The sequence below is a fragment of the Euprymna scolopes genome, chromosome 18 (genome assembly GCF_053919585.1).
Source record: "Euprymna scolopes isolate OS-2025 chromosome 18, ASM5391958v1, whole genome shotgun sequence".
In the NCBI taxonomy this organism is placed as follows: domain Eukaryota; kingdom Metazoa; phylum Mollusca; class Cephalopoda; order Sepiida; family Sepiolidae; genus Euprymna; species Euprymna scolopes.
This window is the reverse complement of record NC_136499.1, coordinates 55,877,082-55,889,276: the sequence shown is the minus strand read 5'-3', so window position 1 is coordinate 55,889,276 and position 12,195 is coordinate 55,877,082.

Genomic DNA, 12,195 nt, shown 5'->3' with positions numbered 1-12,195 from the left:
TGCCGGGAACGAAATTTGGCATACATCTGCCTATCGTGTACGCGCTCTGTTATAGTGACTACCCTTAAAATATTCTTACTATTTTGTTACTCTGAGATAAAAGAATAGACTAAGCCATTGTCTTTCTAGGAAATTAATAGCGTTTAGATATGTTTATTAGGAAGTACGTTATTATTATTAGTATTCATAGCCGGTTTTTATTTAGAACAAAACTCAAATTACTTTTCTGAAAGATGATATCTATTGTAAGCTATACCTAATCTATAGATTAAAGTATATAGTCGTTTAGTCATTTGTTTTACAACTGTCTAAGCCCGACGTGCCGAAACATTTATGTCTCAATATAATTATGGTGTCTTTATGTATATGTGTAAACACACAGATACACACATCTATATTTATACATAGGTATGTGTGTGTGCACATATATACATTTTTCATTGCTAAGGTGCAGTTTCTATTCATATATTAATCCTAATGTACGAAATATCCGACAACTATGCATTATTTATTGCCTGGTATAAAGTTTCAGACATAGATCAATAGGCATCTCTTTTGTAAGAACATCATCGAGAAATACGACTTATTAAAAATCGGTACATTTCACGGGAAGTATTGATTCATCTGTCATTGAAACATGTGAATCGTTATTGAAGCTTGTGTATTTTTAAACTGTGTTACTAACTAGCGAGGGGTACCCGGCGTTGCCAAGGTGTTTGTGGGGGTAAATAAAAAGTAAGTATGAGGATCGAACCCGAACCGTTGAGGCAAAGTTGTAAATTAAAGTGTGAAAAAAACGTGTGATGTTAACCCTTGCCCCACCGCGAGATACTAACGGAAATACGTTGAATTTATTTAATTAGCTGGATTTAGCAGGTGGCCGTTTTAATGAGGTCAAGTTTGCCTGCAGGATAGTATTCATTTACTGCTGAACGCTTTTTTCCCACCCCCATTATGTTATAGGAAAAAGACTAACCCACATGCGGCGAGCGACAAATATTGAATATTTATCTCCCCGAAATCGACCAAATAAAATAGATAGGGGAACTTCGTTGTAAACTGTGAGATATTACGATTTATATGTGATATAAAATGTTTTAAAAAGTTGTGAAGCGAGCGACCGCTTCTCTGAAAGAAGCCTTTTTTAGACACACAGAAAAAGCGAACACACATACATACATTTTGACCTTTATAGATGTACATACGGCATGATAACGTTGACACACAACTTCCTGTCCAATTATCGAAGTTAAGCAACATTGAGGCAGTTCAGTAATAAAATGGGTTACTATTTAGGATTCCAAAGACTGTATGCGCTCTACTCTTATATCTGCATGCTTTCTTTGGCTGCTCTTTGGCACTTGACGCAAGCGGTGCCGATTCAGAAGAGTTGTGATTGTGGATTGCGCAAACTTTTCCTCACGATTAATCGCTCCGACACCCTTACAAAAGTTGTCCATTGTCTCTTGAGACTGAATGGAAACATTAATTACTTATGTGTGTCTATGAACTTTTCAAAATATCGATTATTTTCGTCCATAGAAGCGTAAGTTACATATTCCATAATAAAGTTCTGTCTGTTTCTTCATGTGTTCTCTAGATTGTGGAATACTGGAAAAATCGAATCCGTTGAGAAAAAAAATAACAAAAAACAGTAATATATTGCTGGAAACTACAGGATTTTTGTATACACATTTTGTATATATATATATATATACTTTTTTACGTAAGACAAAAATCTAAATTTGTCAATTCATATTTTTTATGCTTCTCGTACGTCGATGTTTGCGTGTCCCCCGCGGGAGCCCTTATATATATATCCATATTAGTTTACTACTTTGAGAAGAAATTGAGTTTTGTCCAACACTTTACAACCTTAAACCAACGCATCATATTTCAGGTCTTCTACATTCTTGGAAACAATAAAAATAAACATATTATTTTACACCAAACGTCACCCATTTTATAAGTCCAAAGTTAGCTTCTTAATGTATAATTTGCCGAATATATATTATATGTAGAGGATCCTGGAGCCATCGACACGACCTTTAGGTGCACTCTTTATCTGGAGGCCGCGGCCTTCTATATTTTATTTCAAGACACGTCGTATGGTCCCGTTAAGATATTTACAGGAATTTTAAAGAGATATTCTCAGGATCTGACGGTGAATAATGAATCATAGTTATTCTTGTACAAAGAATAGTGACGCCCATCTAATCATATGCTTCACGGTCGACATTTTAAAGCGTACTTGTCTAGTCAAGTGTTTTGACGCAGATTTTGTTACAACTTCCTTGGTAATTTGATTGTGCGGACACAGCCAGAAACTAATAATGACATATTTCTATCACAATTATCTAGTACATAAGGTCATGTCTTGAACCTTTTCAATGAGACGTGAGACGTATTTAAGATTATACAATTGTTCAAGATCCTGATAGTGCAAGATACTGATAGTGCAGTCCAACTTATCTAATAGAAGGGTTACTTCCTCGTGCTCATTGTCTCTAACCATCGTATCATTTTATAGTACATAGAAACTATCTGTCGCAATTTACCGGTATTAATAATGTATAGTTTCTTCCTCCTCCAAAAAAAAATAATAATAATAATAATAATAATAATAATAATAATAATAATAATAATAATAATAATAATAATAATAATAATAATAATAATAATAATAATAATAATAATAATAATAATAATAATAATAATAATAATAATAATAATAATAATAATAATAATAATAATAATAATAATAATAATAATAATAATAATAATAATAATAATAATAATAATAATAATAATAATAATAATAATAATAATAATAATAATAATAATAATAATAATAATAATAATAATAATAATAATAATAATAATAATAATAATAATAATAATAATAATAATAATAATAATAATAATAATAATAATAATAATAATAATAATAATAATAATAATAATAATAATAATAATAATAATAATAATAATAATAATAATAATAATAATAATAATAATAATAATAATAATAATAATAATAATAATAATAATAATAATAATAATAATAATAATAATAATAATAATAATAATAATAATAATAATAATAATAATAATAATAATAATAATAATAATAATAATAATAATAATAATAATAATAATAATAATAATAATAATAATAATAATAATAATAATAATAATAATAATAATAATAATAATAATAATAATAATAATAATAATAATAATAATAATAATAATAATAATAATAATAATAATAATAATAATAATAATAATAATAATAATAATAATAATAATAATAATAATAATAATAATAATAATAATAATAATAATAATAATAATAATAATAATAATAATAATAATAATAATAATAATAATAATAATAATAATAATAATAATAATAATAATAATAATAATAATAATAATAATAATAATAATAATAATAATAATAATAATAATAATAATAATAATAATAATAATAATAATAATAATAATAATAATAATAATAATAATAATAATAATAATAATAATAATAATAATAATAATAATAATAATAATAATAATAATAATAATAATAATAATAATAATAATAATAATAATAATAATAATAATAATAATAATAATAATAATAATAATAATAATAATAATAATAATAATAATAATAATAATAATAATAATAATAATAATAATAATAATAATAATAATAATAATAATAATAATAATAATAATAATAATAATAATAATAATAATAATAATAATAATAATAATAATAATAATAATAATAATAATAATAATAATAATAATAATAATAATAATAATAATAATAATAATAATAATAATAATAATAATAATAATAATAATAATAATAATAATAATAATAATAATAATAATAATAATAATAATAATAATAATAATAATAATAATAATAATAATAATAATAATAATAATAATAATAATAATAATAATAATAATAATAATAATAATAATAATAATAATAATAATAATAATAATAATAATAATAATAATAATAATAATAATAATAATAATAATAATAATAATAATAATAATAATAATAATAATAATAATAATAATAATAATAATAATAATAATAATAATAATAATAATAACGATGACGATGATATTAATAATAATAATAATAATAATAATAATAATAATAATAATAATAATAATAATAATAATAAATAAACATTATTATTATTATGTTTATATATATATATTATTATTATTATTATTATTAATAATAATAATAATAATAATAATAATAATAATAAATAAACATTATTATTATTATGTTTATATATATATATTATTATTATTATTATTATTAATAATAATAATAATAATAATAATAATAATAATAATAATAATAATGATGATGTCTGTCGTCTGGCTGGCTGTTTTCTTCTTTTCAAACCACATCTTGTCCAAAACTAAATGTCGCAGAACGGCGCTTGGAATCTTAAAAATTGGATTTTTTTACTGGCCGTTCATTTATGGGTCTTTAGACGATTACAGCTCTTTTTAAAAAGTCAAAATAGGCCGTAATTGAAAAAAAAAAAACGTTAGACATTTTGTACATTAATTTTAGTTTATTTGTCCATTTTTAAGGCGAAATCGATGTGTTACGTCGGTAACGTGGCAACGTCACAAGTTTTTAATGCTACAGTTTTGGTTTCGATTTTACCTGGTGGCAACTAATTTGTTTACTCTGGAAATCACGACTATAATAATATACAGCAAATCTGGACGAATTAAAATATTATATTTTAGCATATCTAACGCTATAGCACCTCCAGATAGTGGCATATATAAAATACTATATATTTGTCCGTCTGTCTTTATATTTTAAAAATCTAACTCCTCCGGAACTTAAAGTCGCAAAACAGCACTAAGAGGACCATATGACTGAATATCTTCCGGACTGTTCTTTTATGGGGTTATAGCAGGTTTAAATCGTTTTAAAGGGGTAAAAAAATTGGTCAAAATTCAAATAAATTTTATACATTTTGTACATTCATCTTAGTTTTTTTTTTAATTTTTTGTTTTGAACCTGTCCATATACGTGTCACCAACTTTGAATGCTATAGTTTGGCTTTCTGGTTCGAAACAAGTTGAGAACACTCAAATGTTTTTTTTTTAACTTTGGAAATCACGAATCGTTTTTTTTTTTTAAACTTTGGAAATCACGAATAAAACACAAAAGTATATTAATCTATACAAATAAAAATATAATATTAAAGAGTATTTTACGACCGGGCAAAGCCGTCGCCCCTCTCGCCTGTGTCTTATGATGGCTTTTTAAAGAACTCATAACAATACCTACAGTATATTATTATTATTATTATTATTATTATTATTATTATTATTATTATTATTATTATTATTATTATTATTATTATTATTATTATTATTATTATTATTATTAATATTATTATTATTATTATTATTATAATGAAAAAATAAACGCAACAAGAATACTAATACTACTAATAATAATATTTATGATATATCTTATTAAGATTAGTTTCGAAGCTATCTAAACATAATATATGATAAAACCTATTGACCAGGGTCAATTTGAATTATTCTGAATCGCCACAGGAAATACATTATAAATATTAAAAAAAAATAGTCAACACTACTAACCGATTATGCTTGATAGAATAGGAATCAGTTGCTTCTTTGAATAAACAACGCGATCAGTTTCAGAAATTATATAGCTTTTCGAAGAGTTCTAAAATATGACCCTGTACCTATGAGATAATTTGCGCTGAAAACTTTAAGCAAAATACCATTAGAATTTTGAATAAGCTAAAATAAAATCTAGATATTTGTTCTACATATTGTTTTCAATTTAAAATGCAGTCCAGCTATTTATTTGGTAGTTTTACAATGTACAGCTATTTATAGTATTCAGTAAAATTCTGGACATTCAACATGTTGTTTTTTCGGTATATTTTTAATATATAGTATATGATAATATCTTATTTTCCATGGAGCCAACATAGAATCTCTTGTATGATAATTTGTAAATACTTACTTTACGAATGAAAACCAATATTTATTTAGTTAAATTGTATAAATATCATAGCTCGTATGATTATTGGTAAAGAATTTGAACAACTATGGCATTTACTATTCGTTCATATTTTATGAACATTTATGAATATATTAAACGCATTCGTAGAAAACAAAAACAATATGAGCAGATCAATAGTAAAACAGGCATGATCCGAACAAATTGTTTGTAAATGTTTTACATCATCAGCGTGTAGGAAAATATTCCCAAAATCTATGTAGACAGAAAAAGAATGCATTATATTCTTTGTCTGGAGAGTTCCTCGATTCCGTGTTTCCGAGATAAATAATGATATGAATAAAATAAAGTAAAGATATTTTTCACAGTGTAGATTAATTAGAGAAAATAGACTTCATCAAAATTCTTTGATTTAATACCTTTTTGTATGGTAAATATCTTTTGCCTTTGACATTAATTTTTCGTAAATAAAAAAAATTGTAAACGATTTGTGTATCAAGTCAATTTTCAAATTTAAAGAAGTTAGACATACACACGTAAAATAATATCTGAATAAGAGTTCACGTGCTAGTTTAATGAAACTATAATTGAACATTATTGAATGGTTTCTTTGCAATTTAATGATTTAATTTACTGTCAATTGTAATTATTCTGAACGAATTCTATATAAAACATGAAAGTATATTTCTGCACAAAAAACGCAAAGCGTTAGAAGTGAAACTGTCAGAAAGTATTTTCTAAATATCAATGATTTAATTTGCAACTAAAAAAAATTAAATTCTCGATTATATCTGACCGCCACAAATTTAATGAACGATTATTTTCTTGTTCGCTCTTTCTAACTATGCGTAATAATATTTAAAACTTATGATAATGTAAATCATAGCTGTATCTGATTTTATGTTTCCTTAGTAAACGTTTATTAGACTTGATATAAAAGGTAGTCTACTGACGAAGAATGCTATTAAAATATTTTAATAAATGTATTTTTGCTTATTACGGTGACATACACGTATTGTTAGTTTCCCCAGTTGTAGATTATTTATCTCCCATTGAAGTAACTCTAGATCACGAACCAGTTACGGAATATTACATCGTAATCATATCGTTCTTTCAAAATTACAGTTTGCTATATATCACCGGTTGAACATTTTATGAGATGTCATACGTTTTTTACAATATTTCACGCAGATAATGGCTAAGAAAGTATTAACCTTCATTCTTAAAACAGGAAATTCTTAAAAATAAAAGTATAATTCACGCATTGCCTTTAAAAATTGATGCAAACACATATATACATAAACACAAAAACATGTTTCTGGAACTGTTCTAATCTAGGTATTGTCTCTGAATGCCTCTGATTAATAGCAAAAACTGATGATAGAAGAATACAATTAAAGGAAATATAGCCTGACCTTAATCAAACTTTACACCGTTATACAGTCTAACATCACAAGTGCAGTAATGATGCGTTATTACCGCACAAGTAGAGAGGCAGAACGTAAAATCAATAAATTTTTGCAAAAACATGGGCGCGTTCGAAATCTCTAATTCGAGCAAAATTAAACCCGGATCCTGTAACGTTTGTATGTATAGCTTTAATGAAAATAATTATTTAGAAATGATTTTATGAAATCAACAAAGCAATGTAGTATAAAATGAATTTGGCCTAAGTTTCTGTAATATAAACCTGTGCAGTTTTTCCCAGTGCAAAGCAGTTGTTCTCTATGTAGAATAGGCAATCAATCCATAACCGATTTCAATGATATTAAAATTATTTGATGTGTGGAACTCAATTTGACCCTCTTTCAACCAGAGGCAACGTCGGATTTTAAGCGCGTATGTATGTGTGTATATATGTGTTTACACACATGATGTAACCGAAGGTTCATGGCTGAATTCAAATGGTGAAAGCGCTAGACAATATCCTTTCTGTTCTTATATATTCATAAAACTGATAGGAAAGCCTTTTCCGAACGTCAACACCTTGGAATATAAACGTACATGAGACAGTAACATACGTCAGTCACTCCACTACTGCGTCACACACACACACACACACACACACACACACACACACACACACACACACACACATATATATATATATATATATATATATATATATATATATATATATATTATACTGGCCATCCTTGAACAGATGAATTTATACCGATTGGATCCAGATAGATCGAATGCAATAAATAATATGCCTGCTTAAGACAATATTGCGTTTTTAAAAAGTGTCTTAGCTCTGGCAAATTACTATAATGTATTTATGCCAAATAGGCATTAACTAAGGTCGTTTTTAAATGAACTGTTAAGGAAAGACCCAAAATGAGCCTGGATGCAAGAGTGCGAAGAAGCATTTCGGGGAATTAAAGAGATATTAATGTTTGACTTGTTTCTGGCAAATATATCCCAAACGTGAAATTATAGTTGCAAGCGATGCCAGCTCCTAGCTATAAAACCCGACATTGTAATATGGGACAAGAAGGAGAAGGAAGCAACCTTGGTGGAAGTTAGTGTCCCGAATGATGCTGGGTTAAACAGAGCTGAGATGGAAAAGATTACCAAATACCAGGGTCTTATGTATGACATGAAAAGAAACTGGAACCTTAAGAAGATCTCTATCATTCCAGTAATTATAGGAGCAACCGGACTTATGGAAAAGAATTTTACAAACTATCTTACAAATATACACGGTAAACCAAGTGCAAAGGAGATTCAAACAATTGCACTTAAAGGGACGGTTAGAATCTTAAAAAGATCTCTCGGTTGGAGTGTCTAAAATAGCAGGTGTATGTTTGACATCTGGTAGGATGCCCCATCCCTGGCTTAAACAAAATGATAAGAAAAATGAAACAAAGAGAGAAATTGGAAGATGGAAAGGTGAAACCCATAACACATTCATCCCGTTCACTTTTGCCAGCCAAAAATAACTACTCACAAATTGAAAAAGCGGCTCTAAGCATTATATTTGCGGTAAAATATTTCATCGTTTCCTGCACGGTAGGCAATTTCTGTAACAAACAGACCACAAACAATTATTAACGATTTTCGGATCGAAAAAGGGACTCCCACAACATACGGCGAATAGACTCCAAAGATGGGGTACCATACTTCTGAATTACAATTTTCAAATAAACTATATACCGTCTAAAAAATTTGGTCATGGTGACGGGTTATCGAGGTTTATACCTAAGCAGACAGAACCATTGGAAGATATGGTAATAGCAGCCATTAAAGCGGAAGTTAAAGTAAAAAAGACGTAATGTGACACAATAAGAGAACTTCCAGTAACGCTTGATGAGATTAAGAGTAAGGCAGACGTGGACGAATTTATTATACGCACGAAAGAAAGGATCAACAATAACGAACTGAATTAAGAAATTTATTCAATTTCGATAAGATCCTCTTATGTAGCAGCAGGGTCATAATTCCTGCGACATTACAGAAAAGACTGCTCAAGGATTTCTATGTAGGACATCCAGGTATATCACGAATGAAAAGCCTGATGCCCTCTTTCATGTATTAGCCGGAAGTATTAAAATGTAAGAATCTCACATCCGAGGTAACTATCAACTTCCTGTATAAACTATTCGCTAGGTTTAGCGTATTAAACTGCATTGTTTCCGAAAATGAACTGCAATTTACGTCTACCGATGTTAAATATCATCTAATCGAGCATATAACCATTCCGCCATACGACCCAAGAAGTAATGGACAACCAAAGAAATTCGTTGACGCATTCAAGAGAGCCCTGAAAAAAGCAAGTGGGGCGCCGACGGATAATTCAATCCAACAGTATTTACAAGTCTACGGAGTCACTTCGAATGCAAACATCGAAATGTCGAAGACACCTGAGGTTATATTCGGACTCAAGGTTAGATCGATTTATCACAACCAGGATAGGCCAAACCTAAAAACAAAAAAACGATAACAAAAAATAGTATAAAGTTGGCGTAAGAGTCTTCTACAAGATTTACAAAAATAATAAGGCTTTATGGGAGTCTGGCATTGTTGAGAAACAAATAGGCAACATTAAGGGACTATACTTCGTGCACAAACGTCACACTAACCAAATTCGGAAATAAATACTCGAACAGTGAGTATACCAGATCGCCCGAGAAGGACATCATGGACACAGTGTTTGACACTTTTCAGGTGTCCATACCAGGGACAGCTCCGGAGAACAGAAGATCAAACAGAAACGGACGTTAGAAGGATTGATAAGGGTGACCCCCCCCCAAAAAAAAAACGTTATTAATCCCAGACAGGATATTTTAAAAGGGGGAGTGGTATACCGGCCTTCCTCCAACAGAAGAATTTGCACCGATTAGCACTAAAAATAGCGCTAGTAATTACAACACCGGTGAGAGAGATCCGACTGCACTTCACCTGTCAACCGAGTGCCCAGCAGATATATACGCTTTCCTATCTTTGTATATTATTGTTAACACAATCGCACCTCGACTTGATTGTTCTTATTGCCACTGTTGTGCCACGAGGCAACAATATAAACAATATATATATATTATATATATATATATGTATATATAATGAAAGAATATATATATATATATATATATATATATATATATATATATATAATGAAAGAATGACAGAAGTTTATATTCTAAATTTCATATCGCTGAATATCTTAAAATTAATTCTTTTATTTCAATTTACATTTACAATTTTGGGCACTATCTGCTTCGTAGCACAAAACCAATCACTTAATTATTATATCAATCAATGAATCTATTTTGGCCTTAACTCATTAGAAGAATTAGCAATAATCAATCAATCAATCAATCAATCAATATATATATATATATATATATATAAGTGAATGTTTCTCTGTGTGTGTCTCTGCCCCTGTGTATGTACATTTCCCTACGCAATAACTCTGCCAATTTTAAGTCTACAGACTCGAAATTTGATAAACAGAGTACTGAGATTTTGGTAAAATCTTTGTCATCGGTTTTCGGACAGAAATTTAGCTGTTAAAGGGTCAAAGTTCAACGAGTTGTCATTTGAGACCTCTAACAAATTCCTCCGATGAGTCTGCGTCTAAACATTTGAAATTTTAGATATAGGTTCCTTGGACATAAATCTTACTTAACGTTATTTGAGCCCTAAACAATAAATATTAAAACATCATAAGAGGGGCCATAGTTAAAACAAATTACCGCTTTCTTATTTTCTTGCTCAACATACACTCTCAAACACCCGCGCATTGCCGGGCTTAAATGCTAGTATCAATAAAAATGAAAGTGTCTGTGTGTGTATCTGTGGGTCTATGTACATTTCCTGCGCAACAACTCTGTCAACACACTCGAAATTTGATATACAGGGTACTGAGTTTTGGCAAAATCTTTGTAATCCGTTTTCGGCCAGAAATTCGGCTGTTAAGTTGTCAATGATTTGAACTTTGAGAACTTGACCAAATTCCCCCGCTAATTTTTTGTATAAACAATTGAAATTTTAAATACATGTTCATTGGACATAGATCTGACTTAATCACTTGCTTTGAACCCAAAACAATAAATGTGAAGGGGTTATAATAGAGGTCCAATTTAAATAAAAATTAACCTCTGCGGCCTCTACCAAATTACTCAGACAATTTTTGGTCTAAACATTTGAAATTTTACATAAAGGGTATTCAGAGAAATGACAGGCTTTTAATCGGTTTGAGTCGATAATTTGAGCTATCAATATATAATTGCATATATGCATGTTTGCATGTCAGCCTAAAACTTTCGACAAATGTGACGCATTTTCACAAGGTCAGTACCGTTTGAAGCCCGACCCTTCGGACGAAAAATACCGAAAAATTGGATAAAAACATTAATTTATAATTCATCAACTGGGCACTTTTCTACAGGAAGGGGTCAGTTTTGTTCGCCGGTATTTTCGAAAGTCATCCCCTCTTTTCGATTGTCTAGCCTTAATTAAAACCTACGTCACCCCCGGTTTGACGGTGGCCGTAACAGAAAAGCCGTCACGTCTTTGCCCGTTCCTTTCCTCTTTCACGTTACGGGTTCGAACATTCCTTCCTAGTACTACTTTTTTATGCTCAACACACAACTCCCAACCCGGGCCAGGCCGAGCTG